The 7202-nt window shown below is 55.6% G+C and overlaps 1 long non-coding RNA gene across 1 annotated transcript in view; it reads left to right on the plus strand.

Annotated features, from left to right (window-relative positions):
• Positions 1-6477, plus strand: part of LOC132207955 (uncharacterized) — a 29763-nt gene extending 23286 nt beyond the window's left edge. The window contains exon 3 of the long non-coding RNA XR_009444038.1: positions 6349-6477. This is a non-coding gene — a long non-coding RNA (uncharacterized LOC132207955). The remainder of the gene's footprint in view (positions 1-6348) is intronic.
• The last annotated feature ends 725 nt before the right edge of the window (positions 6478-7202 follow it).

Below are 7202 nucleotides of genomic sequence, written 5' to 3' on the forward strand. Positions count from 1 at the left end.
CAGCTGTGACCCGCTAACAGGTACTGGCCCCCACAGCCCTGACCCGCTCACAGCGGCTGGCCCCCACAGCCCTGACCCGCTCACAGCGACTTGCCCCCAGCAGCCCTGTCCCGCTGATAGCGACTTACCCCCGCAGCCCTGTCCCGCTGACGGCGACTTACCCCCGCAGCCCTGTCCCGCTGACGGCGACTTTCCCCCGCAGCCCTGTCCTGCTGACGGCGACTTACCCCTGCAGCCCTGACCCGCTGACAGGGACTGGCCCCCGCATTGCTGTCGCTGTCACAGCAGCTGGCTCCCGCAGGCCTGACCGGCTCACAGCGATTTGCCCCCTGCAGTCCTGTCGCGCTCTCAGGAACTGGCCCCTGCAGCCCTGTCCAGCTGACAGCAACGGGCCCCCGCAGCCCTGACCCGCTCCCGGACTGGCCCCCGCAGCCCTGTCCCGCTGACAGGGACTTGCCCCGCAGCCCTGAGCCGCTCACAGGAACTGGCCCCCGCAGCCCTGACCCGCGCACGGGGACTGGCGCCCGCAGCCCTGTTCCGCTCACGGCGATTTGCCCCCTACAGTCCTTTTGCGCTCACAGGGACTGGGCCCCGCAGCCCTGTCCCGATCACAGGGACTGGGCCCCGCAGCCCTGTCCCGATCACAGGGACTGGGCCCCGCAGCCCTGTCCCGATCACAGGGACTGGGCCCCGCAGCCCTGTCCCGCTCACTGGGACTGGGCCCCGCAGCCATGTCCTGCTCACAGCGTACTGCCCCCCGCAGCCCTGTCCCGCTGACAGGGACGAGCCACCGCAGCTCTGACCCGCTCACAGCGTACTGCCCCCCACAGCCCTGTCCCGCTCACAGTGACTGGCCCCCGCAGCCCTGACCCGCTCACAGGAACTGGGCCATGCAGCCCTCTCCCGCTCACAGGGACTGGGCCCCGCAGCCCTGTCCCGCTCACAGGTACTGGCCCCCGCAGCCGTGTCCCGCTCACAGGGACTGGCCACTGCAGCCCTCACCCGCTGACAGCGACTTGTCCCCCGCGGCCCTGACCCGCTCACACCGTACTGTCCCCCGCAGATGTTTCCCGCTCACAGTGTCTGGCCACCGCAGCCCTGTCCCGCTCACAGCAGACTGGGCCCCGCAGCCCTGTCCCACTGACAGGTATGGGCCCCGCAGCACTGTCCCGCTCACAGGGACTGGCCCCAGCAGCCCTGTCCCGCTCACAGGGACTGGCCCTCAGCAGTCCTGACCCGCTCACAGCGACTTGCCCCCCGCAGTCCTGTCCCGCTCACAGTGGACTGGCCCTCGCAGCCATGTCCCGCTCACAGGGACTGGGCCCCGGGGCACTGTCCCGCTCACACCGACTGGCCCCCGCAGCCCTGACACACTAACAGGGACTGGCCCCCGCAGCCCTGACCCGCTCACAGCATACTGCCCCCCGCAGCCGTGTCCCGCTCACAGGGACTGGGCCCCGCAGCCCTGTCCCCCTCACAGGGACTGGGCCCCGCTGCCCTGTCCCGCTCACAGGGACTGGGTCCCCCAGCCCTGTCCCGCTCACAGGGACTGGGCCCCGCAGCCCTGACCCGCTCACAGGGACCCTGGCCCCGCCGCCCTGACCCGCTCACAGCATATTGCCCCCCGCAGCCCTGACCCGCTCACAGCGACTTGCCCCCCGCAGCCCTGTCCCGTTCACAGCGGCCTGTGGCCGCAGCCCTGACCCCCTCACAGGGACTGGCCCCCGCAGCCCTGACCCACTCACAGGGACTGGCCCCCTGCAGTCAGACCTGCTCGCAGGGACTGGCCCCGGCAGCCCTGTCCCGCTCACAGGGATTTGCCCTCGCAGCCCTGACCCGCTCCCAGGGACTTGCCCCGCAGCCCTGACCCGCTCACAGGGACTGGCCCCCGCAGCCCTGACCCGCTCACAGGGACTGGCCCCCGCAGCCCTGACCGGCTCACACCGATCTACCCCGCAGTCCTGTCCCGCTGACAGGGATTTGCCCTCGCAGCCCTGACCCGCTCCCAGGGACTTGCCCCGCAGCCCTGACCCGCTCACAGGGACTGGCCCCCGCAGCCCTGACCCGCTCGCAGGGACTGGCCCCCGCAGCCCTGTCCCGCTCACAGGGATTTGCCCTCGCAGCCCTGACCCGCTCCCAGGGACTTGCCCCGCAGCCCTGACCCGCTCACAGGTACTGGCCCCCACAACCCTGTCCCGCTCACAGGGACTGGCCCCCTGCAGCCCTGACCCGCTCACACCGATTTGCCCCATGCAGTCCTGTCCCGCTGACAGGGACTTGCCCCGCAGTCCTTTCGCGCTCACAGGGACTGTCCCCCGCAGCCCTGTCCCGCTGACAGCGACTTGACCCCGCAGGCCTGTCCCGCTGACAGGGACTTGCCCCCGCAGCCCTGACCCACTCACAGGGACTGGCCCCCTGCAGTCCTGACCCGCTCACAGTGATTTGCCCCCGCAGCCCTGACCCGCTCACACCGATTTGCCCCCTGCAGACCGGTCCCGCTGACAGTGACTTGCCCCCGCAGCCCTGAAGCGCGCACAGGGACTGGCCCCCTGCAGTCCGACCTGCTCACATGAACTGGCCCTTGCAGCCCTGTCCCGCTCACAGCGATTTGCCCCCTGCAGTCCTTTCGCGCTCACAGGGACTGGCCCCCGCAGCCCTGACCCCCTCACAGGGACTGGCCCCCGCAGCCCTGTCCCGCTCACAGGGACTGGCCCCCTGCAGTCCGACCTGCTCACATGAACTGGCCCCCGCAGCCCTGTCCCGCTCGCAGTGATTTGCCCCCTGCAGTCCTTTCGCGCTCGCTGCCCTGACCCTCTCACAGGGACTGGCCCCCGCAGCCCTGACCCGCTCACAGGCTCTGGCCCCCGCAGCCCTGACCCGCACACATGGACTGGGCCCTGCAGCCCTGACCCGCTCACAGCGATTTGCCCCCTGCAGTCCTGTCCCGCTGACAAGGACTGACCCCCTGCAGTCCTGACCCGCTCACAGGGACTGGCCCCACAGCCCTGATCCGCTCACAGCAATTTACCCCGCAGTCCTGTCCCACTGACAGGGACGTGCCCTCGCAGCCCTGACCTGCTCACGGCAACTTGCCCCTCCTTCCTGACCTGCTCACAGGCACTTGTTGCCTCCGTCGTGAGCCGCTCACAACGACTTGTCCCCTCCGTCCTGACCCGCTCACAGCGTCTTGCCTCCCATCCCTCTTAGACAGGTCACCCCTTGCTCAGAAACGGTCCCAATTATCCATGAACCGGAAACCCTGCCCCCTGTGCCAGCTCCTTAACCATGCATTCATCTCACCTATCTTTCTATGACTTAGCTCACTAACATGTGGCACTCATGGCAACCCATAAATTATTACCCTCTCGGTCCTGCCTTTCAGCCTCTTTGCTAACTCCTTGTACATAGTCTGCAGGATGTCATCCCTCTTTCTGCCTATGTCATTGGTACCAACGTGCACCGTGGCCTCTGGCTGCTCACCCTCCCCTTTAAGAATTTGTTGCAACCAATCAGAGATGTCCTTGACCTTGCACCAGGAAGCAACAGGCAGCCCTGGTGTCTCAAATGTGGCGACAGAATCGATGCCCCCAACGAATGAGTCTCGAACCACACTCGCTCACTTGGATTTGCCTTACTCTGTCCCACAGCAGGGTGGTTTGCACTATGGACCTGGCTACTGCTGATTATATAACTGACCCAGTTTAGTTTTAGATCAGTGTTAACCTTGGTTTAGTGGATAGCTAAGCACCTCAGTAGTCTACAATACAGGAGAAATACATTCTTAAGCTGACAGATTCTGTGACAGTCAAGAACAAGCACTGAATTGTTCTGACCTCATTTCCAACACCTGGCCCGTAGCCTTGCATGGCTTGGACAGCACTTGCACATTTAAAAAAAAATAAATGTAACGATGATGTGAGGATAAGGACATGGAATTTTTTTGATATGGTCATATTCTCTCTTGTTGGAGCTGATTGCTGCTTAGCACTTGTCTGGTGCAAATGTAACTTATCCTTTATCAGGCCAAGCCTGATCGTTGTCCAAGTCTCACTGTATTTTCTCATCGTTGACTTAATGTTGGTTCGGCCCAACAGTGTTGTACATACCCTGCCTATTCTGAAACTCTACCACTTAATATTAAGTCTAATAAAGACAAGTATCCAATCTGCCTTCCAAACCACTTCAACGACCTGGTCCATTACATTGGGGGATCAACAGGCATGCACATCAAGATCCTGAGATCCCTCTGATCATTGGTGCTTGTGAGGTCCCTATGATTCATCATGGACTCCAAGATCTGATTGTGCTGTGTCACCTAATCCTTATCCCATTTGTCCTTACATGAAATGATGTTCACAAACGCTTCTCAAAAATTCTTCCCAATCCTACTTTTTGCAATCATGACACAGGTGAGCATAAAACTTGGAACACGACAGCAACAGGAATGTGCCCTTTGGCCCACCATGTTGGGCCAAACATGACAACAAATGAAATAATCCCTTCTGCCTGTCCTTGATCCATAGCCCTCCATTCCTTGCAGATTCGTGCACTGAACTAAAAGTCCCTTTTAAATGCTTTCATCGTATCTGCATCCACTACCACCCCGGGCAATGTATTCCACACTTTTAACATGCTCAGTGTGAAATATTTGCCCCTCACATCTCTTTTGAACTTCCCCCCTCTCAGCTTAAATGCATGCCCCCTAATAGTGGACACTTCAACTCCGGGGGAGAAATTTTCTGACCGTTAGCTGTATTTATGTATCTCCTAATTTTATAGACTTCTATCAAGCCTGCCCTCAGCTTCTACTGCTCCAGAGAAAACGAAGAGTTTTTCCAGCTTCTCCCTGTCGTTCATCCCCTCTATTCCAGTCAGCATGCTGGTAAATCTCTTCTGCACCCTGTCCAAAGCCTGCACGTCCTTAGTGTAATGTGGGGGCCAGAATTGAATGCAATACTCTTGTGTGGTCTCACCAAAGTCTTGTAAAGCTGCAATGTGACATCCTGACTCTTGCACTGAGTTCCCCTATGAATAAAGGCAAGCATGCGATATGCCTTCTTGACCACCCTATCTACTTGTGTGGCTACTGTCAGGGAGTTATGGTCTAGGACCCCAAGATCCCTCTGGACATCACTGCTGTTTGGGGTCCTGCCATTAACTGTGTATCCCTTTCCTTAACACTTGGTCTCCTAAAATGCAACACCTCATGCCTGCCCAGATTAAATTCCATCGGCCATTTCTCCGCTCGTGTTTGCAATTGGTCTGTATCTTGCTGTGTCCTTTGACAACCTTCCATGCTGCCCACAAGTCCACTGGTCCTTATATCATCTGCAAACTTACTAATCCCGCGTCTACATTTGCAACCAAGTCATTTACATATATCACAAACAGCAGAAGTCACATCGATGCGGAACACCACTCGTCACTGAGCTGCAGCCAGAAAAACAGCTTTCCACCACTGAGACGGCAAGAACTGTAGATGCTGGAATCAGAGATAACCAAGTGTGGAGCTGGAGGAACGCAGCAGGTCAGGCAGCATCAGAGGAACAGGAAAGCTGACATTGTTGATGCTGCCTGGCCTGCTGTGTTCCTCCAGCCCTATACTGTGTTCTCTTTGTTAGCCTTCCACCGCTACTGTCTGCCTTATATGGGCAGGCCAAGTCACCACGGATCTCATGGATCTTAATCTTCTGGATGAGCATACCATGAGGGACCTTGTTGAAAACCTTCGTAAAATCCATGTATATGTTATCAACTGTTCTACCCAAATTGATCACCCTTGTCACCTCCGTGAAAACTTCAACTGACTTAGTAAGACATAACCTGCCCCGCATAATGCCATGCTGGCTGTCCCTTATTAGCCCATACCTTTGAGACATGAGACACTCATCAGTCTGTAGTTTCCTGGAAAGTCCCCGTTTTCCTGCTTGAACAGAGGAACAACTTTATCCACTCACCAGTCTCCACAACCCCTCCAGTGCCTGGCAAGGATATCAGATCCTGTTGAAAGTGGTGTGTTGATGCATTTGTGTCATGATTGTGTTTTGTTTCAGCCCTAACATTCAAAGCAGTGTAAGAATGTCTTTGTGCAGCAGGCGAGGTGTGATGAGACTGAGCCTTCATACAATTGCAAGATGTTGAAAATTTGCCATTATTTATGAAAACAGTGATAAATTTCCATGATCAACATTTCTGTTACACTGCAATGATTATCCCGTGGCATGTAAAATGAGAAAGATACGATAAAATGAGACTGGGTCAGATGCAGGGAGAATGTTTGCCTTTCATGTCTATAGAAGTAGTGAAATATTTCCGTGAATCTAAAAGTCACTTTTCCGTTCATTGAAGGACACAATCATCGCCTTGGAAGCTTCATCACGATACTACTTTGCATTTCTGAAGAGGGAAGAAGAAATCAATATGCAAATTCAATTCCATGGTTTTGGAAGTCCCATTGAGAACACGATTCATTTGCGCCAGCACAATGCTCTGACCGAGAAAGAATTGAAGGTGAGTTTGTAGTTTAGAAGATCGCAGCAATTTATGCATCAACTTCTTCATCGATAATGTTCCATTGCTTTCAAACTGCATTTTCCACTCTGCAAGATAATAAGTGTTAGAACAAGCAACAGTATCGGCAGATGGTCTATGGGGAATGCAATGTTACAAAACCCAATCCATTCATCCACATATTTCAGATATGTCAACAAATTAAATATTCCAGCACAGGATAAAACAAGGAAGATGAGAGTGAGGAGGCAATAGCTCTGATGACAAATGAACAGAAATTTACCTTTCTCCATTCGAGCAAAAAAGCAGGCACACAAATAAATAATCATCTAACAATGCACGTGTGCAACGGAGGCTATCAGGGGACTAAAAATGCCGAACTGTTGTCATGCGTATTGCTGAAAGGATGATTGAAACAGAATCTGTGGTAAATTTGAAGAAATACAGATGATGCATCTCAGGATGTTGGAGGAAGAAGATTTATGGACTGAGGCAAATTGTATTGCCCTTTTCAGGAGTTATTCGGTTCATCATGAATTGAAAGACTTCCTTCCGTGCTGAAAGCTTTAGTTTCGTTGCAGCTGGATCACAATTTCTGTTCCTGGTAGCATTTAGCAAACTGTTAAAAGTGAATGTCACTGCACAGAATTCCAAACATGACTCCAGTCAGTAGAGAAAATATCCAAGGGGTA

This window comes from Stegostoma tigrinum, unplaced genomic scaffold (assembly GCF_030684315.1).
Source record: "Stegostoma tigrinum isolate sSteTig4 unplaced genomic scaffold, sSteTig4.hap1 scaffold_230, whole genome shotgun sequence".
In the NCBI taxonomy this organism is placed as follows: Eukaryota; Metazoa; Chordata; class Chondrichthyes; order Orectolobiformes; family Stegostomatidae; genus Stegostoma; species Stegostoma tigrinum.